Source organism: Lissotriton helveticus, chromosome 6 (assembly GCF_964261635.1).
Source record: "Lissotriton helveticus chromosome 6, aLisHel1.1, whole genome shotgun sequence".
In the NCBI taxonomy this organism is placed as follows: domain Eukaryota; kingdom Metazoa; phylum Chordata; class Amphibia; order Caudata; family Salamandridae; genus Lissotriton; species Lissotriton helveticus.
This window is the reverse complement of record NC_136067.1, coordinates 622,523,973-622,546,624: the sequence shown is the minus strand read 5'-3', so window position 1 is coordinate 622,546,624 and position 22,652 is coordinate 622,523,973. Positions and strand designations below refer to the sequence as shown.

Here is a 22,652-nt window from a genome sequence, read left to right as displayed (position 1 = left end):
CTCTGAAGTTGCAGCAAAATTGTGGCAGCGTTTGATGGTTGTTTAGCCTTTCATTGAGATTACACCTTATGCACTCCCACTTTATATCTGACTCCCCCTGCTGTCACCCCAAAGAGGGCTCAATCCGCTTCTACCAGGCGTGCATTAGGGGTTCCACATTGTGTTCATTATGAGGCCCATACCATGAATGATTGTCATGCTGTTACCTTTAAACTATTTTTAGCACAAATTATTTATGCTTTTATTAATGAATTGTATAATAGTTCTTATTATGTAGCTTTCAACATCTGCATCATCTAATTAGGGCGAAATAGTGTACTTTTAAGGATTGCTCGTGTATACTATTTTGATTATGCCGCTGTACCATATGTTATTTAGCATTTTTTCCCTCTCTTCATAAATGTTTTTTACAGCTTTTCTGACACGTATAGTCCTACTCAGAAGTAAAAACCAGCATATTGGAAGCTCCAACAAATCTCTCATATGTGTTATGGCTGCTCGTCGACTTTGGTCTTAGTTTTGATGCAGTAGTTGCCTCAAAAGTATGGATGAAAATGTTTTTGAGAGATCGATATTTTATTTCACCCAAATTTAGCAACTATTACACCTCAGCTAATAACATTGAAATGATATAGTATTCTTTATTGTTTCAATTACAAGGGTGATGGGTGGCTCAATCACTCCTTTTCAAGGATATACACGTATGACATAAGCTTGTCCCATCATTTCGGGAGGGGAAGGGGGTTGCTTTGTCATAAACTAAGTGTCCCTACCTTGTTCAAAGCCTTCTGTTTGGACATCCAAGTAATAGGACAGTGGGTTGCCGTTCAGCTTCTTTTAGAGACCAGACTCTGTCCCAGCAATTGTGACATAGTCAGCTGGGCAACATGTATATAAATATATTGTGGGTGTCCAGGGTGGTCTTTTGTGTGTTACAAAATCCAGTGACATCAACAGTGCGGGCACCCGACCACCAACTTTGTTTGAATGACCCAGTTCCTATTAATTTCCTGAATTTTGTTATGTTCTTTCAAATGTGGAATGACTCTCAGAAGATATTCATGCCTTTTTGCACATTTCTCGCAGCATTGTTATTTATTTAAATGAAAGAGTACCCCAAAAACGGGCCAAAGCGTGCTAGTTTGAGGACTCCTTCACTTTGCTGAGTTGGAATATCGATGGATTAAAAGGAAAAGGTTAATATAATTGCCCAGCTACCCCATCTCTACGTGTCAGGTCCAAGGGTAGTCTTTCTGTCTGGATTAATATTAATTTGTGAGAGAAAATTTCAGTCCTGGACTCGGGAAATTTGGCTTTTATGACCCTGCTCATATAGAATGGATTTAGCAGCTTTTATTTAATTAACTTCTATCATAATGATTTCCTAAATGCTTTTTAAAAGTATTTTTAAAAATGTATTTGTTGTTTGAGCTGACTGGAGACAGATGGAGCCTAGTAAATTGATTTAACCTAACTATCTCCTCTGTGGGGATTCTAATACAAAACTGGAGCTGAAGTGCAAGATGCAGGACCAGGAATATTTGTCACTCTAAGAGCAGATACCTGATCGTATAGGAGTGGAGATAGAGAGTTGTCTTGCTGATCATGATCTTGTTAATTTAGTAGAGGCATTTTGCATAGATGGAACAGGCTCTGCCCTCTTTCAGGGTACATGGACGTGCCTCAGATAGAGACTACATTTTTGCAACACACAATCTTTCAACTTGGTAATCCTAGCAATGGAATAGGGTGATCACAAAGCCTTGTGTATAAGATGGCATTTCCTGATACATAAAAGGACCCCCTTTGAGGTATTGGTCCCTATAAATCAGTATACACCAGGTGGTGTTAGGCTTGTGTGGCATTTGAAAGATCTTGGGGCAACACTGGCCACGCTGCTGAAGTCGCACCATACAAATTTTATGTAGTGCTTGTCTGAAGTGCAGGAGGATAAACTGACTCATTACTTCCATACCTTATACATGTTGTCATGCATTTATTGGTACTGTCAATTAGGAGTAAGCAGATAACCCCTCGCTGGTTTCATAACCATTTCTCCTCAGCCAATCGCAGGCTAAGGAAGGCCCTCTCTGCTAATCCTAAATATCCTCTCTTGATGTGAGAGGCCAGAAAAGTGTGCAAGGACTCCCTGAGGTCAAGAAGAAAGAAGGATCTGAAGTACAGGGGTTGGGATTGATTGGAAAATAAACCCTCTTCAAACAAAAGTAAGTAATCCTGGGAAATGGTTAATAAGTTCAACCAAAGGGAAGCACCACCAAACCCCCTTTTAAGCCATAAAGTCCCAGGCCCTGAATGGGTCTTACACTTCAAAAGTATATACTATTTGGTGGAAGATGAGAGCTAAATGGAGCAGTCAATGGTTAAACTATCTGACCAACCACCTATGATAATTTCCTTAGCATTTCCTCTCCTTTGCCATTAGCAAACGCCGAAATACAAAGCTCCGGGACCAGATGGGGTCCCTATGGACTAAATCAAGTGTAATATTGATCTACGGGCCCCTCTTAGCAAATGTTTTCAACAACTCACTATGTAGTAATGTCCTTGGGTCCTGGTCACTTTCCACTGTAGTCCTGATCTTCAAAAAAGGAATTGCAATTCACACCAAATGTTGCCACCCTATTTCCCTCATAGGCAGCACGTCAAGATCATTCGTTTAGTGATATTCAATATTCTAAAATTATGGGCCAACAACATCTTGTGTCTCTATCAATTTTTATTTTGACTTTGGCTGGATACAGAGAAACAGTGCTTAAATTTGAAACCCGATTCTTGGTAAAGATACTATTGCAAAGCACTGTCCACTGTACTTGGTCTTCATGGATCTGCAAACTGCCTTTGATTGTGTCAGCAGAACTAAGCTCTGTCTGATGCTGTTGGACTTAGGGGCGAAGGTGGCACTTGAATACATTGCATTAGAATTTGAAAGTAAAGGTTTGGTATTGTATGACCAGTGAATTGTCTGGCACATTTCCCCTAGATAGTGGGGAGCACCAAGGCTATATCTTGGCCCCAGTTTTTTTGTCATTTGCATCAATAATCTGTGCCCAACCTTGATTAAGGGCACCAAAGATATTCTGATGATCCATTGAGCTTCTGTGCCAGTGCAGTTCTACGCTGATGATGCAGTACTTATGGCACGGATCCTAGGGGCCCTGCGATTCCTGATGGGATCATTCATATCCTTTATGAGTGAACTGGACTTGGCCATAAACTACTGGAAAATCACATATTATGGTATGATGACCAAGCAAGAAATATATGACCACAGGGAATTCACTGGAAAGTGTGAATGATTTTAATTATTTGGGGGTTGTTTTTAATAGTGTGTGTCCTGACATTTGCAGATCAGTAATTCTCATCTGAAGCTTAGCAGAGTGTCCAGTGCCTTATTTAATTTGCCTCAGACCACCGGTAGCGGTACAGTATCTCGTCTTGTGAATATCTATAATACTCAGTGCATATCTGTAGCTCTCCATGGTGCAGGTGTTTGGGGATATTATAATGCTAATACCTTGCACACTGAAGAAAATTTAATTTGTAGGTGGATTGTGCACCTACCCCCAAGAGCTCCCATTTCATCATACATTCGGAGCTCAGTCTTAGGTATGTCACAGATAAGGCCAAGCTTGCACCCCTTTTACTATGGGTTAGTGTGCGGACCAATACTGAGGCTCATGTAAATAGGAAAATTATTCTGGATTGTTTGAAACTAGATAAAGGTCTTTCAGTCCCTCGGTTGGCTTATGTACGGAAAACCTGTACACATTGCACTTACCTGAAAAGTTTGATACACCGCTTGCAATAGGAAAATCTGTTAACCCCTTCTATGCTCATGACGGAATGGTTCCGTCATGAGCATCAGTGCTCCTGTGCTGATGACGGAAGCATTCCGTCATGAGGCCAGGGGCACGAAATCCTTCTGCTGCAGACAGCAGAGGGATTTCCTTTTCACCCCTCTGACCTTGGGAGCTGGGGAAGAGCTTCCCCTGTTCCCGCCCGAGGCCCCCACCCTGGTTTCTGTTCAATAACGATCCGCGCGCACGTCACGCTGTCGTCATTGAACACAAACCGAAACTAAAATGAGCCTTTAGGCTCATTTCAGTTTCACTTTCTACATGCTCAGTGGGCTATCTCAGTCGCCTGAGCACGTAGAAAGACGGGAGAGGTATCATTGGAAAGGGGAGAATCTCCCCTTTCCAATGGTACCCCTCCCGAGTGGATCCCTGCTTGGAGATCGCCCCAGGAGGGCGATCCCCAAGCAGGGATCCACCCACTAGACACCAGGGAGGGGGGAGCGGCCCCTTGGGCAAGGGCCTTCACTCCCCCCATAAATAAATTTATAGTATTTAGTCTTTGGGGCAATAGCCCCCCTACAGCCTTTCTGCCAGTCTGTAATGGTGGCGGGGGTGGGGGCATTGGCGTGCCCGTTTCGGGCAGCCCCCACCCTAAAAAACAAGTGCACACAAAAAAATCCCTGCCGCATAGTGGGCTTTCTGCCCCCCGGGGGGGCAGATTTGGGGCTACTGCCCCCATCTGTCCCCCAGGGAGGGCAGAAAGTCTGTAATGGTGGTGGGAGGGTGGGTGCATTGGCGTGCCAGTTTCGGGCAGCCCCACCCTAAAAAAAAGTGCACAAAATAAAATCCCTGGTGCATAGTGGGCTTTCTGCCCCCCCGGGGGGGCAAATTGGGGGCTACTGCTCCCATGTGCCCCCCAGGGGGGGCAGAAAGGCTGTAGGGGGGCTATTGCCCCAAAGACTAAATACTATAAATGTATTTATGGGGGAAGTGAAGGCCCTTGCCCAAGGGGCCGCTCCCCACCCCTCCCTGGTGTCTAGTGGGTGGATCCCTGCTTGGGGATCGCCCTCCTGCGCTAGGGCCAAAAATCCACTGGTAGGCATATTGCTAAAAAGAAATCCGTGCCTAGTCGGCTTTCTGCTGCCCTGGGGGGAAGATTTCGGGGCTGGGGTTGCCCCGATATGCCCCCAAGGGGGGCAGAAACATTGTGGCTATTTTTTTGGGGGGGAGGGGGCATTGGTATGCCCATTTTGGGCAGCCCCCACCCCTACACATAAAAAAGCCAGCATAATCGTTGGCGTCCAGTGGGCTTTTTGCCCCCCGGGGGGGCAGATTCGGGGCTACTGCCCCATCCTCCCTCCAGGGGGGGGTAGAAACGCTGTCATTGTTGCGGGTGGGGGGTGGGGGCATTGGCATGCCCATTTTGGGCAGCCTCCACCCTAAGACAAATGTGCCCAAAAATACCGTGTGTCTGGTGGGTTTTTTGCCCCCCCAGGGGGGGCAGATTGGGCTACTGCCCCATCTGTCCCCGGGAGGGGCAGGAAGGCTGTAATTTTAGCGGGGGAGGGGGTTGGCATGGGCATGCCAGTTTTGGGCAGCCCCACCCTATTTCAAATTTGCCCCCCCAAAAAATCCCTGGCATCTAGTGGGCTTTTTGCCCCGCCCGGCAGGGCAGATTGAGTGTAATGCCCCCATCTACCCCCAGGGGTGTCAGAAAGTCCACTAGACGCCAGGGAGTTTTTGGGGCAAATTTTGATACGGGTGGGGTCTGCCCAAGATTGGCATGCCAATGCCCCCACCCTAATAAAAATTTGCCTAAAAAAATCCCTGATGTCTAGTGGGCTTTTTGCCCCCCCCAGGGGGGCATATTGTAGGCTACTGCCCCATCAGCCCCCATGGGGGGCAGGAAGGCTGTTATTTTTGTGGGGGAGGGGATGGGGGCATAGGCATGCCCGTTTTGGGCAGCCCATCCAAATTCAAATTTGCCCGCAAAAAAATCCCTGGCGTCTAGTGGGCTTTCTGCCCCCCCGGGGGGCAAATTGGGGGCTACTGCCCCCATCTGTCCCCTAGGGGGGGCAGAAAGTCTGTAATGGTGGTGGGGGTGGGAGCATTGGCGTGCCCGTTTCGGGCAGCCCCACCCTAAAAACAAGTGCACACAAAAAAAATCCCTGGTGCATAGTGGGCTTTCTGTCCCCGGGGGAGGGCAGATTGGGGGCTACTGCCCCCATCTGTCCCCCAGGGGGGGGCAGAAAGTCTGTAATGGTGGTGGGGGGGGGTGCATTGGCGTGCCAGTTTCGGGCAGCCCATGCTGCCTTTCTGCATGCCAGGCCTCGCTGGACTCCCCCGGGTGTCTAGTTTCCAGAAATGTGTGGGTTAGGTAGGTTTCCCTACATGGCCACCGGGCCCCGGGCCAAAAACTCATGGGAACCCCCTTGCAAAACCAGGTTGGTTAGTGATAGGTTATTTTGATGTTGCCTCCTTAGGTTTGGGGCCCTTGCCTGTCGTGGGTCCTTGAGCCACCCACGCAAGTGAGGTACCATTTTTATCAGGAGACCTGGGGGGGCACTGGGCGGGAGGAAATTTGTGTGAGCCCAGTGGTGCCACGCATTCCCACACATAAAGGTGTGATAAAAACGTTTTTTTTCAGCAAAAAATTAGGTTTGCAAGGGATTCAAGGGATTGGGGGATCCACGCAAGCCATAGCTCCTTAAAAGCCCCCGGGTGTCTACTTTGTAGAAATGTGTGGGTTTGGTAGGTTTCCCTAGATGTCCATCTAGCACGGGGCCAAAAACCCAGATGACCACACTTTCAAAAGCTGGTGGGTTTGACAGAGTCAATGTTGAAGTCGCCTATGTCAAAACCTCCAGCTTTTGCTAGTGGGGACATCTGGGTTTTTAGACACCCGGGGGAGTCCAGGGAGGTATGGCATGCGTGGGTCCCCCAATGTTTTCCTACCCATAAAAAATCCCTGCAAACCTTAAATTTAGGTTAAAAAAAACACTTTTCCATACATTTTTTGCGTGGGATCTCCATGCCGGAACAAATGTCCTACCACCCAGCGTTCCCCTTGATCTCCCGAATAAAATGATACCTCACTTGTGTGGGTGGGCCAAAGGCCTGTGACTAAGGTGAGGTGCTTAATTTGTCAATCCTAAATACTACAATTTTTAAAAATTCATTTTTAGCCTGTTCTGCTTTGGGGCACCCACACAAGTGAGGTATCATTTTACTCGGGAGAACAAGGGGAACGCTGGGTGGTAGGACATTTTTGCCGGCACGGAGATCCCAAATTCTGGAAAAGGGATTTTTTTACCTAATTTTAATGTTTGCAAGGAATTCTGGGTAGGAAGACATTGAGGGACTCACGCATGCTATACCTCCCTGGACTCCCCCGGGTGTCTAGTTTTCAGAACTGTTTGGGTTTGGTATTTTCCAAAGATGGCCACCGAGCCCCGGGCTAAAAACTCAGGTGCCTCCTCCCAATCAACAAGGTAGTTTTGCAATAGGGTATTTTAAATTCTCCACTGTACGATTTGGACCTTTTCCTGTTGCAGCCACTAGGCAGACCCACGCAAGTGAGGTACCATTTTTATCGGGAGACCTTGGGGAACGCTGGGTGGGTGGAAATTCGTTGATCCACGCAGATTCCGGAATTTTCCACCACAGAAACGTGAGGAAAATGCATTTGTTTTCACCATTTTTTAGCTTTGCAAGGGATTCTGGGTAACAGAACCTGGTGGTAGGCAGTTGAGTCACCCCATCCTAAATTCCCCTGGGTGTTTAGTTTTCAAAAATGTATACATTTGCTAGGTTTCCCTAGGTGCCGACAGAGCTAGGGTTCAAAAACAAAAGGTAGGCTCTTTGTCAAAAAAGGGAACGATTTCACTGCGAAATTGAGGTGCAACCACGTTGCGTTTTGCGCTGTTTCCTGTCGCAGCCACTAGGCAGACCCAGGCAAGTGAGGTACCATTTTTTTCAGGAGACCCGGGGGAACCCTGGGGGGGGTGGAAATTTGTTGATCCACATAGATTCCAGAACTTTCCACCACAGAAATGTGAGGGAAATGCGTTTTTTTGTCAATTGTTTAGCTTCGCAAGGGATTCTGGGTAACAGAACTTAGTGGTAGGCAGTCAAGTCACCCCATCCTGAATTCCCCTGGGTGTCTAGTTTTCAGAAATGTATAGGATTCCTAGGTTTCCCTAGGTGCTGGCAGAGCTTGGGGTCAAAAACAAAAGGTAGGCTCTTTGCTAAAAAAGGGCACGATTTCACTGCGAAATTGAGGTGCAACCACGTTGCGTTTTGCGCTGTTTCCTGTTGCAGCCACTAGGGACACCCAGGCAACTGAGGTAGCATTTTTTTCGAGAGACCCGGGGGAATACTGGGTGGGTGGAAATTTGTTGATCCACGCAGATTCCAGAACTTTCCACCACAGAAATGTGAGGAAATGCGTTTTTTTTTACAATTTCTTAGCTTTGCAAGGGATTCTGGGTAACAGAACCTGGTGGTAGGCATTCGAGTCACCCCATCCTAAATTCCCCTGGGTGTCTAGTTTTTAAAAATGTATAGGTTTGCTAGGTTTCCCTAGGTGCCGGCAGAGCTAGGGGCAAAAACAAAAGGTAGGCTCTTTGCCAAAAAAGGGCACGATTTCACTGCGAAATTGAGGTTCGACCACGTTGCGTTTTGCGCTGTTTTCTGTCACAGGCACTAGACAGACCCAGGCATGTGAGGTACCATTTTTTTCGGGAGACCCGGGGAAACGCTGGGTGGGTGGAAATTTGCTGATCCACGCAGATTCCAGAACTTTCCACCACAGAAATGTGTGGAAAATGCATTTTTTTTGTCAATTTCTTAGCTTTGCAAGAGATTCTGGGTAACAGAACCTGGTGATAGGCAGTCGAGTCACCCCATCCTGAATTCCCCAGGGTGTCTACTTTTCAAAAATGTATAGGTTTGCTAGGTTTCCCTAGGTGCCGGCAGAGCTAGGGTGCAAAAACTACAGCTAGGCACTTTGCCATAAAAGGGTCAATTTTTAACTGCAAAATTGAGGTGTGACCACGTTGCATTTTGCGCCGTTTCCTGTCGCAGGCACAAGGCCACCCACACAAGTGAGGTACCGTTTTTATTGGGAGACTTAGGGTAATTCAGATTGGTAAATCAACTGTTATTAACAATTGAGTTTTCTTGCATTTCTCCCTTCCCAATGAAAGACATTGTGTAAAAATAAATTATTTTTCAAAAATGACCAATAATTCTCATGCTAGTATGAGTATTCCCAATTTTGAAAATGTGCAAATATATACTGTTTCTAAACTCTATAATTTGTACCCAATTCAAAAATACATAGGTATATTTCATACAGATTTTTCCATGTATACATTTTCCAAGAATAAGTGCTCTATACCCAGTAAATAATAAAATACCATTGCAAGTTGCTGCTCAGTTTTTGGATCTGGGTTTGTCGGGTTCTTGGTGAAACTACAAGTCCTATACATCCCCACAACTAGGAAGGTCTAACAAATGTAACGGTATATTGCTTTTCAAGAGCTATCAAAATTACAAGAAGTTATAGGTGAAAACGTTGAGACAAAAGGCAGTTTTTTTCAACAAATTTTCAATTATTCCAATATTTAACTGTTAGTTTCTATAAAGAAACCTTCATAGATTTAGACAAATGACCCCTTTCTGAATTTGGAATTTTGTCTACATTTTGAAAATGTATAGCTTTCCAGGATCCATTATTGCTTTCAAACTCATTTCTACCATTAGCTGGAAGGAGGTTGAAAGCTCTAAAAATAGCAAAAATAGGCTATGTCCCAGAAAAATGCCAAAACTGTGTGAAAAATGTTGGTTCTCTGACAAAAGACTGTCATTCCCTAAAAGCTGAGAAAATGGAGATTTCAGCCCCACAAACCCTTTTTTGATAACATTTGCAGGGAAAAACCCAGAGGCTTTCATTTGCAGCCCGTTTTTCACATTTGTCTGAAAAAAACTATAATTTCACTGTATTTTGGTTAATTTCTGGGACCACTTCAAGGGAATCCACAAACCCTGGGCACCTTTAGAATCCACATGATGTTGGAAGAAAAGGACGTAAATTTGGCGTGGATACCTTATGTGGTCAAAAAGTTACAGGGGCCTAAACGCGCACTACCCCAAATCGCCAAAAAAAGGCTTAGCACAGGAGGGGAAAAGGCCTAGCAGCGAAGGGGTTAAGAAGATGGTGGAGTTACCATTTTTACATCTTTGTCATTTCTAGAGAATGAAAAATAAAACAAACAAAACGACTGTATAAGAGTATCTTATGTTTTCTCTACTTGAGGAGTTTGTGCTGAATCTTGCAATACCCCTATCATGTTGTGAGCGATCTTAAATCTTTCATTTTGGGACTGGCACTGGGGTCTGGCTCTTGAATGTTCCATGTACTTGGGGATGGCAGCGGTGACCTACCCTTTTGATTGATATTCAGAGCAGTCTGTGGTGCATTTTATATTGCTTTGCACTTTTAAAAAATCTTGGTTTAATTTATTTATTAAGCCGATCTTAAAACGCTGAAAGTTCAGGAAATGTAGAAATGCATTATTTTGTATCCAGTCTTCAAGTATCCATGATGTTTGCCACGGTGTCTGTGCTTTCCAAAAAGCGGCGGTGAGATCTAGGAGAAGATGGACGCTTAAGCACAGAACACGTTTGATTGTTGTAATTTCCGTGAGCATAGACAAAAGGATAGACGACCTTGGCCATGGAAGATGTTAAGAGTGAGTGACACTTTGTAATTACCGTGGAGGTTGACTTGCTCGGCTTTGTTATTGTTATTTTTACGTTTTTTGTGTATGTTTTATTCATGATTTATTGTCGTATGTATCCTTTATGGCCAATTGATGTGCTGAATAGAGTACTGAATGATGATGATGATGATGACATAAGGTTGCTATTTTTGGAATTACTTTCAATGATTAGCAACTCCACTTAGACTTTGACTATTCAAGTAGACCGCAATATATAGATGGCAATATATCATATTTTGAGATTTATGAAGAAGTAAGAAATATCTTATTATATATTTCCAGTTTAAACAGTCATAATAGAAGTCGTGGCATGCTAAACAGCTCAATTTCAGAATTTTGTTAAGTGATACACAACGTCTGCTATGGAATCAGATCGGCACAATATGCATCTGATATATAACTGGTATTAGGAGACAGTGAGGAATAACAGTTAATTTAAATGAGAGTGATGCAGTGAATGAGGAGAGCGATGGGATGGGCAATCAAAGGGAAATTGGGAATAGGCCGGCAGAAGAATAGTGTTGTTATAGTGGTGTTGGATGAACTTGGCCTTAAATTTTTTGTTTGGTTTTGGTCTGCTACTTTAACTTCTTAACACATGTATGCTTTCTTTAGAAGCACTGCTATATTAGTGGATATGTGAAGTACATTTGTAGAACTTCCCAAAAATGGTCAGAGATTATAGCAGTACATAGTAACGAGACAGTATTACAATACACATTGCTTTTGTATAGACACGTTACATCTATCAGGCACATTTTGAAACATCTCCATACCATTCCTCCTCATTCAAGCCTCCAAAGTTCAACCTTCTCCATCCGCTATTACTTACCACATCCCCAAGATTTGGAACCACAAACGGAGTTTTTGTTACCTCTAGTGGCCATTCATTGAATCTCTATCTTCCAGGGGTGACTTGTCAGTATGGGATCCAAGACTTTTCTCCCTCTTTTCTAAAGCCTTAAAGGTGTCTGTCAGGCTGAGTAAAGGTTAGCCTGACAGACTCACATCATGTCAGAGCCAGGTAGCCAGTCGATTTACATGTGCTAATACACAGGCTTCTGGCAGCCTAAACCAAGCAAGCGTGCTACATGTTCAGCCCAGCAAAGCCCTGTGAGGGTCTCCCCCCAGTGAGCAGGTGGGGCGTCATTAAGAAAGTTAACGCTGCAGGCTTCAGGTTTAAACCATGAAGTGTCCAGGGCTCACTGTCTGTCAGTGACACCTCACACCACCCTTTCCCAGTTCTTCAGAGAGTGGGTGGAATCAGCATATTTCTTTGACCGTATCCCACTCTGTGATGATTTAGAGAAGGTCCTGCTCTTATTGGCTGTCCCATGGCAATGTTATGCAATAAGAGACTGTCAAAAGCCTTCAGCTCCTTTCTGGGCCATTGTTCTTCGACCTTCAGACACCTGCTGGACCTTACTTCACCAATGTGGCCTGCTAAGGGTCGTATTACATGTTTGGGTGTATTATGAATGTATGTGCATTTGGCATAGTGTGCTACGAATTCTGTGCCTATAGTGTGTACCTATATGTGCTTGTGAATGAGTGGGTGAGAGTATGTGAGCATATATGTGCGTGTGAATGAATGGGTAGATATAAGCATGTGCATGCTTGTATGTGCTTGTGTGTGAGTGGTAGTGAGTGTGCATATATGTACCGCTCCACTACTCCTCCAATTAACCACTGCTATCTTCATATTTCAAAGTGGTCTAGTGTGAGGTGTGTCAATCTTCTTTTTGGGGAAATGCCCACAACAGGTGAATGGCAATACATTGTTCTGCGAGTATTGCAGCTAGTATTGCTATCATAAATTCTATTCTATTCTTTCAATATTTAAGAGACATTCCTAATAAGTATTGCTTAGTGGTGAATTTGATTATATCAATTGTGGCCAGATGCAAACTGTTTGAATCTCCTAGAGCTTTCATCAGGGGTATCCAATGTGCATCACACTATTGAAACCACTGTGCTTGTGTGTTACAGTGTTCTTTCTCATGTGAGCATGGTGTCATCACTGCTAGCCAGTTTTAATAGTATTGTGTCTGAATCAGTTGAATATATCAGCCCAGTAAAGTGTCATGATGTGATGGGACAAAAACATGAGCACCCGGTCAGCGTCTTCCACGTGGCAAGTAACATTTTATGTATGTGGCTCAGAGTGAGATAGGTGCAGTGTAGTAAATTGACCGGAAGTAGCAAACCCTGGCGTTCCTGGAGAGAAGACACAAGGACTCCTCAATATGTAAACAATCCATGTGTGCTAGATCTTCATTTATAGCAACAGCCTAGGTCTTTTGTGTCACCATGAATATTTTCGTCATGCTCAACAGGGCTCAATATGAGTGTGCCACTGCTCTATTGTTATTCCCCAGTAACATTAATGTTGTCAAAACTATGTGCATCTTTGACACACCTTCGGTCCCCCATGATTTCCTGAAAAGTTTAGTTTTTATGCTGAACACCAGAATATGCCCAGCTGCAGTTTCAAATATACGATGTATATTTTGAAAGGCATTGATTTGGCCACGATCTATCAGGTCTTAGAGCATTTTGACACCCATTCTCACCCATGCAAACACGTCCATCTCGCTCAAAACTGGGCAAGCCAAAACCTGTAGTTTGGGAGGCAAAACTGTCCTGGTTCTCCTGCAGAGCAACATCCTTCCCTATTAGTGACAAGCCATCTCCACTCATCCTGGTGAGCCACTGTACTTATTATCCCTTTCCAACAGCTATAGCTTTATCCATGTTTTCTTATGCATTCTGCCTAAATACTATGTCTTGGTTGTTGGTTTGCAAGAGCCATGGAGCAAGCCACTGAAGTTGAGCCATGAGGTAGTATATCTGTGGCCCCAAACCTCCTTCCATCACAGGTAGCTGCGTTTGGTGAGTTTGTTTTGGCTAAGACCCCCCATACTAAGGCAATAAGTATGTGGTTGATCTTTTCAAACATAAGTTTAAGTAGTTGTATCAGTGAAGAAAAATAAAGGTCTACAGGACTGTCATCTTTAATAATGCTATTTTGCGTAGGGTCAAAAAAGGAAGTCACTTTCAAAAGGCAGAATAGGCTTGCATACCTTTCAACTCCCTGGCTACATTCTCCTGCATGAACTCAGCATTGGTATGGTATATTTATATGTCCAAGTATCTGAGAGTAACATGTTCCAAGGTGAGAGGTAGCTCAGGTATGTCTACAACCACAAGATCCCCCATAGAAAGTAGTGGGTAAAGACAAGATTTCACAGCATTTGCCCTGAGATCTGTTGTAATCAAAGGAAGCTGGAACTGTAGGTTCTTTATGTTACTTTATTAAGATATTAAGTTATGATGATAACCCCATCAGGAGCAGCTGTCCTGCTGCTCAGCCCTCACTCAACTGACATTCACAGCACACCAACATTCCAATCATCTAACATTCCACACATCATACATACAAGCTGAGCAGCAGGGAAACCAAGTTACAACATATCTCCCTTCGTTATGGGTACAATTGCATAAAGCAATAAACAAATATAACATTGACAATAAGTCAAGTACTGTTGGTCAATAAATTCAAGAAATTTTAGATAACACATAAAGCAATAAAATGGTTGTCAATAAGATGCACTCTAGTACACATAGTCAAAGATATTAAAACAATGTACCAAAGTACTAATGGTCAACACAAACAAATTAATTTAAGCACAATCTGCATTCCTTCCTGAAATGAACAACTATCTTCATCCTACATCCTTATGCCACTAATTATACAAGTTGGCCAGACCAGTATAACAAGCAAGACACAAAGGAACAAACTTAACGCAACAACTCATCCATACTACGGGAAACCACACACGCCTAAGCATTCCTCAGCATGCACACAACAAGTACAACGTAGCTGGGTAACCACGTGTACACAACAAACCCAACTGGACATATGCGACAAACAACTTGTGCTGATGAGTGGCTCAACAACTTGACGCCAACTCACACGCAAGAACCATTGGGAACAAACACAACCAAGGGGTGGCCATATACCGCATAGCCCCCACAAACATGAGTAATGAGTCGCCTAACATCTAGAGACACTCACACACAACACCAGTTGTGTAACAACTCCTTGGTGAAACCATCACCACACCAAAACAAAATAACTAATGAGTGACTATATACTGCATAGCCCCCAAATAACCAAGTGACTACACACCACATAGCCACACAACTAAGGGGTGGCCATATACTGCATAGCCCCCACAAACATGAGCTAATGAGTCGCCTAACTTCTAGACACACCCACACACAACACTAGTTGTGGAACAACTCTTGTTACATTAGTATCAACACCCAAACTACACAACCAAGGGGTGACTATATACTACATAGCCCCCACAAACATGAGCTAATGAGTGGCCTAACAACCCTGACGCCAACTCACACACACACCACAAGTGTGGAACAGCTCTTGGTAAATCAAAAAACTACGCCCAAGCCCACCAAACTCATAAATAAGACTATATAGCAATCTATACACAACACAAACACATAAAAGACTTTTCCGGTGCAATGTCTGGGACACATTCCATTAGTCACTTCAGGTACAGTTGCAGTGGCACAGTCACTATTGGTGCAGTTCCTGGGAAATCTTCCTTTAAATAATCACTTCATGCGCAGATACAGGGCACTTTCCTTAAATGGTCACTTCAAGTGTAGTGTCTTGGACCCTATGCAGTTCCTGTAACTTGAGCCATATAGCTCCTCGAAACAGTTTTCAACATACACTGTAGCTGGTACTAATCATTTTTTAAGTCACTTCTGGTGCAGTTTCTGGAACTCTTCCTTTTCTGGTCACTACTGCTTCTTCTTAATTGAAAGACCGTTCTTGTAACTTGAGCCATTTAACTTTTCAAAACGGTTTCCATCAGATTGTTTAAACATAGCTTTCATGAGAACCGTTGCACTATTACGCAGTTGCTACCCCTTTCCCTCTTCACTTTCCAAAATAATTTTTCCTGGGTGCCAACATGCTCAACAATCCAATGAACAGCGAAGACTCAAGAAACGATGCAGGCTCTCTGCGCGCTACTAATGAAGGTTAAAGTCATGCATTACCTTTAAATCTGCTGTATATGTACAAAGGCCTTGTGAACTACTTCTCCTTCCGAGAACTGTTCCGGTATTTCTTGACGCTTTTACTTGCGTTATTTTCGCGTTACTTAGCAACCATCATGGCTGCCATCACGTAATGAAAACAACGTCAATACGTCAGCACATGAGTCACCAGGAGCTCCGTCTTCTAATCTACAAAGGATGACAATGGCAGCATTCCTTCATGAAACGGAGTCTCGTGGTAAGTGTTACTGCTCATTTTCAAATAACGCACAAGGCTGATAATTGTAGTTGAGTCACTAATATAACAACGCCTATGCAAATGTCACTTTTGATGTACTCCGTGACTGTTCTCAAACAGTGTTGCTGGGAGTGTAGGTCAGGGTTAATTGTCATTGAAAACTTTCTTCTGTGGCTCAAGTTACGAACATAAACAAACTAGGCAGCAGCAGTTTTTTCAAGTAGACTCCAAGACTCGATTTTACGTCTGCACCACACAACAGCTTGCAACCTACACAGAGGCTCGATTTCTGCCCCCGGTCAATTAATTGCTTTTTTCTTCCACCGAAGATAAACAAACCACACATCTGCTGTTTTTAAAGCACTTCACTTTCAAAGTCTCGATCCATCACAGTGCAATTTCTATCCTTTCAACACCGTGAGTTGATTTCACTGTCCCACAGAGGCTCGATTTCCTGCCCCTGGACTCGTTTTTTTTTTAATTCTTCAAATACTCGGGAATCACACACCATCTGACAAATGCCTTTCACTTTTCTCTGAGGCTCGATTTTATGCCCCCGAAGAACCAACCAACTTTAACAACCAAAGACCACAGCTGAATTTAATCTCTTGAATCACATTCATCTGACACACCTATGTATCAGGGCGACCGATGGTAAGGTCACTGATGGGGTTCTTCCTTTTTGTGCCAGACAATATTAGAAACAAGCATATTTCATCAGATAAAAGTCATTTACCTCGAAATTGGTCTTTTCCAACGATGTTCTTTTACAGTCTAGTTACACTCTCTTCAACTTTTATTTCTCTTGGCTGTTTCACTCTTTTCTTTGTTCCAGTCCAATACTCCTTTTCTTTTTGGTACCTTTTTTAAATTGCACGCATAGATTCTTCTTCAGATTGATCACCAAATGTCGCCAAAATGTTGTAATCAAAGGAAGCTGGAACTGTAGGTTCTTTATGTTACTTTATTAAGATATTAAGTTATGATGATAACCCCATCAGGAGCAGCTGTCCTGCTGCTCAGCCCTCACTCAACTGACATTCACAGCACACCAACATTCCAATCATCTAACATTCCACACATCATACATACAAGCTGAGCAGCAGGGAAACCAAGTTACAACAAGATCCAATAGGTCCCCACCTGTTCAAAGGACTCTCTGGGGTATATTTACAAGTGCATTACACCACCAGAGCATCACTTTTTCTGATGCTGTGGTGGTGCAATGCCCTACTCAACATTTACACTTTGAGTGGATTAACGTCGCTTTGTAAATATTGTATCCTTTTACACAGGTATTTGCATGAAAGTGGCATGCAATTGGTGTTGCTGTGGGTGTTCCAGCGCAACACCCATTGCTTTTTGACACTGAACCAGTTTACGAGGATATGTATATCTGAGGCAGTGACGCAAACTAATGCCACTGAAAAGCTGGCGTTAGGGCAGCACAACAAAGGCAAATACTTTTATTTCTCATAGATTTGTGTTCTATTTGTGCTGTATTTTCCAGCACACATAGGAGGAGCAAATCACCTTTAATGATTGTTTATGGGGAAGATATCGACTGGGGTTTCCTCACCAGCTGTGTCTGCACAACAGTTCCATCACTGCAGTAACATGGTAACTGGTTCCTGCAGTGTTCCCGGTGAACTCCCTATGAACGCTGACATTGGGCAATCATTGAGGTGGCTGAAAGGGGAATAACAAGGGCTTGCAGAGTTCCAGCAAAGCCTTGAAAGGTAAGTTAACAATGGCTAAATGTGGGTGGAAGGTAGAACAATGGGAGAAAGCTCCTATATCTCTAACCATCATAAATACCAAGGAATTCTGGTCCTATATAGATTTTGAATCCAAATCTGCAGGAAATGACAAGGGGCCAGTACTACAAGCCACAGCTTGGGTCAAGAAATGACATTGAATCAGCAAAGAAGGGTGGAGTAGTACAGACGGGGGAAATAGCAAGGCCAGAAGCAGGCAAAGGTATGGCCCTTGACTTGGCGGAAACTTCACAGGCCTTAAATTTATTAAAAAGGAAGAAGGCCCCTGGTCCTTATTGCATCTCGGAAGATTTATACTTACACACGCTGAGATTTGGGTCCCATACCTAAACACCCTCAGCAATGCTATCTTGAGAGGCAAGGCTATATCAATATCCTGGCACGGTGCAATTATCATGCCCATTTACAAAAAGGGGAGGGAGGACATAGCGGCCAATTACAGACCCATTAGTTTAATCGATATAAGTCAAAAGGTCTTTGCTAAACAGATATTATTTGAACTACAAACCTAGCTAACATCACACCATATCCTAAAGGACTGCCAGGCAGTGTTCAGGCCAGGGATCAATACTGTGGACTGGGTCTTCCGCTTCAGTGTGCTATGCTGGAAGTATCTAGTCCTGAAGTGAGTACACTCTTTATGTCACCTTCATTGATTTGAGGGCAGTATTAGTTCTGGTTCCTAGGGAGAACCTGTGGGCTGTCTTAGAGGCATATGATATTCTGGATAATCTTATAGGAATTCCTAAACATACATTTTAGACTCATATGCTCAGGTCAGGTGGAACGAGGGGGGAGACCTTACATCCAAGAAAAGTATCAAGCGTGGGGTAAGGCAAGGACGTGTGCTTGCTGCCACACTCTTCAGTTTGCATATAAATGGAGAAAAACCGTGGCTAGTTAATTGCCAGCATTTCTAATTTTTGCAGATGACACACTGTTCATTTCCCGTAAATCCCATGGACTACAGTTGTTGACTGACCACTTCTCCACCTTTTGCTGCTCTAGGGGTCTTGAGATAAATCCAGCTGAAACAACAGTTATGGCCCTATACCCCATCGATCCTTTAGGGGTAAAATAGTGATTGAGGGGGCCCCAGTGGAGCAGGTAAAGTCTTTCGCTTACCTAGGAGTAAGACTTCCCAACAACATGGCTTGGGTACAGCAAAAAAGTAATGGCAAAACGATTGTACTAAAAAGAGCTATAGGGAAAAAATTGAGGCCACCTCTAGTGGTACTGCAACCCCAAGTTTGGAGGTGTATAGGGCTACGGTTGTGTCAGTGGCAACATATGGTGCTTAGCTGTCGGTGGAAGTACAGACTCAACTACACTCACATTAGTGGAAGATAAGCTTCTTAGGTCCCTTCTTGGCCTTCCTCACAGTGCCCTATTTACCCCCATCGTTATGATATATGTTTAGGAAGGGTAGACCATAAGATCACCCTCAAAACCCTTAATCTATTGGCTCCATATTTGAACACCCCGGAGCTAGGTACATACAGTGAAAGTCTAGTAGAGATCATTATGTTAGACAAGGAATACCGTATTCCCTGGTTAAAAAAGATAAAAACCATGTGCTACTGAAGATAAAAGCTGTATGGTCATATTCCAACAAGGTGCCAAAAGACACCTAAGCAACATTAAAACAAACATGTTGGGAAGGCATCCTAAAACGCTTATGGACACACCAAAAAGTGGGGAGTGTAACTGAGAAATGTTTGAGCCATAAATGTGGGCCATCCTGTGAGCCATTTTGGACATAGTACAGACTGTCCAAGCCAAAACTTTGCATATAAAATGTAGGCTTGGCATTTTACCCTTAAATTAATTTACTTCCATTTGGGATACAAGCAACCCTGAATCACCTAACTGCCTTTTCTGTCTACAGCCAGATGAAACTACGGACCATTTTCTGCTCTTCTGTTCTGTCTATACTATGGCCATCAAGAAATGGATCTTACCTGTGTATAAGTGGCTGAGTGTTGCCAACTTTCGGAAAGCTTTCAGACTCTTTCATTGTGATATGAAGGAGGTTATAGTTTTTGGCATGTCTAGATTCCTATTATGGGCATGTTGTCTTAAAACACACAAGATTAAAAAGTATAACTTAATGGAAGTTTTATTTTGATTCGAGCTTCACTGTCCAAACAATGCACATTCAGTTTGAATGGCTCTAAGTCTATATCTGTAGCAATGTCCCTGAATCGATGTAATGGTGTATTTTATTTTTTTAATTATCAAGTATCACAAGATTGGCTTATTAGTAATCATAATATTTAAAAAATTGCGTGTTATTTATTAACTTCTATGGTTACGAAAGCTGAAATAATGTATTGATTGATTGAGTGTTGATGTGGAGAAAGGTGTCTCTTCCTGCACATAAATAATCACCCTGTAACGCAGGCATCCTTGTACCATGGTGCATAGGTGCCTGCATTGCAGGGATGATTCCCTGCAATGCAGCCACCCTTACACTGTGGCACGAGGGTGCGTGCTTTGATGCTAGGCAGCTTTTTTAGTGCTGGTGCAAAGGAAAACACAGGGGTGCGCTGTATTCTTGTGAATATGATGCATCCCTGTGTTTTTTAAATGACGCAACACATTGCTGCTAAATTACTAGAGGCACTGCATTGCCTCATTTCTTTGTGAATATACTGCTAAGTGTACCATCCATGGTTTAACTATCCCTGGTGAGTGAAGGGAAACTGAAAGTGGCTGGCAATGTGGTTCAGTTAGCATCAGAGTAAGTGTTTTTTTAGAGTGTGATGCTCTAAAGTAGCCTTGCTCGTCCTCTAAGCTACTGGTGTGGGTAAATCTCCAGCAATGTATCGCCTGCCAAAGCAGTAATCTAGGTTATAGGGTCATGCTCTGCTGGTCAGCTCACGGTGAAGCGATCCTGACTAATTTCAATGAGGTCACCCCCAGTACAGTGGTATTGGAACAATTTTTGGAGTGGGGGTTTTGCCATCAGTGTTACATTCAAGCATCTCACAAAGACCAAGTATAGCAAATGAACCATACCAATACAGCAGGAGTGTGGTAAGGATTTGTATGTAGTCAGTGGTGCCTCTTAGAACACACTTTTGCAAATATATTACAAAAGCGTGGTGTGTTATTGCACTGTTATTTACAGACAGGACATTTTCTATGTAAATGGCTTGACATTTACTGATTAAATTATACAGCACACAAATGATAGTGTGTGGAAATCAGGAGGCATCAAACATTTATCATTTGCACATCATCAAATAAAGTGTCTTGAGTTGTTTTGATACACCATTTAAATCTTGGGTTTCTTCATACTTCAGAATCGTTTTAAAATGTTTTTTAATTATACTTTTGTAAGTGCACTTAAGTTTTGAAATATCTGTTAAGTTCATTTAAAGGTGTTTAAATGTTTTAGAAAAAATCAGGCATCCCACAGCCTTTCCTTTCACACTCCCTGTACCCAGGGTAAGATTGTCAGATAGTTCGCTTTACAAAATCCTCTAACTTTTCAGTGTGAGAATGAAAATTAAACAGCAAGCTATGCGTTAAAAGCATAAACAGCGATTTCTCAGGAGCCATAACCTGACATTTGGCCTCTGTATTTGAACGCATGACAAATGTGACAAGATAAAACAACATTTAAAGGCATCTTTATTTCTCATTCACCTTCTGAATACCAACATATTAATTTTGAGGGTGCTGCAGCAACCTAACACCCTACCTTCCAGTGCCTTTGCCCCAGTGACTCATCTGGCAACTAAACAGCTCTGCCATAGGCATACAGCTTTGCCAACTGCCCACAGTTTACAGTTACCCCTCTTGATCTCCCAAGATTTGTCAGGGGGACGTTGATGATGGCACAAGCCTTCAGACATGACGTCTGCATAGCAATGCCTGAGTACCAGCTGTCCACCGTTTGTGAGCATTCTGCCAGAACACCTGTGCAGCGCCCTCAAGAACCTGATTTCTTTCTGTAGCCCAAGCTTACAGTTCTCTCGAAACCTAAGAGTGTGTTTTACTGAGTTAATTGCAAGAGTCTGCACATGCAAAATAGCATACTTCATATTGTAAATGTGTAGCCATGCACTAATAACTGTTTAACCTTTGTAACAATGTAACCTGTAACTATGGTCTGATACTAATGTAAAGCGCTCTGATACCTCCAGGTCTAGCCAGCGCTATATAAAACCTTTCAAATAAATAAATAAACAAATAAATACAATTAAAATAAACCACCATTACCGGGGGCCTGTCCCCAACAAGGCGGCTGCCCGCCCCTAACCACTAATCGTCGGAAATCACTCCAAACCCTTCAGCACTCCTACCCTCTCCCTGGAAACTAGGGAATAACAATCACAGATGCGCTGGCCTCAGAAACGGGAGGCACAGTGCACATTATCACTTACCATGGCTTGAGCCACTTTATCTTCATTCTGAACGTCCTGGAGAACCTATGCCTGCTCCCTCTGACATACGTGTCCTCTACAGAGAACCTGCGGTCCACTATTTGGCCTACATTGGGTTCATGATCGTCTCCCTCAGCCTCATGATTCTGAACTATCTCCCCTGGATGATAAATGGGTTAAACACTATTAGTTCTGAGCATCATCCTCTGCACCCTAGAACTTAATATAATAACATCTGAATTGCTGATGTGCAGCATACTATAAACTTCAGTGAATTGTGAAAAGTAATTCGAATTACAAACTATGTGCTTCATGTCCTGGATGGCAAAGTTTCTGGAATTGCATGTGCTAGGTTTTTACCTGAGATGTGGGGCAAACTCATGGCCACAGAGAGAACAGTCTGTCCCCCTAACTGATGCTGTCTGTTATTTATTACTCTTTGTTTATTTGTCTACTTCCTTTGCTCCTATCTCTTCTCACCTGAATCTCTCCCCTTGCCTGCTACACTGCCTAGCCCCCTGTCCTTTTGTGCCCTTTGACTAAGC

The 22,652-nt window shown here is 43.4% G+C and overlaps 1 pseudogene; it reads left to right on the top strand.

The window, feature by feature from the left end:
* The first annotated feature begins 5,300 nt into the window (after positions 1 to 5,300).
* On the top strand, positions 5,301 to 5,372 carry LOC144765458 (small nucleolar RNA SNORA17; annotated as a pseudogene).
* The last annotated feature ends 17,280 nt before the right edge of the window (positions 5,373 to 22,652 follow it).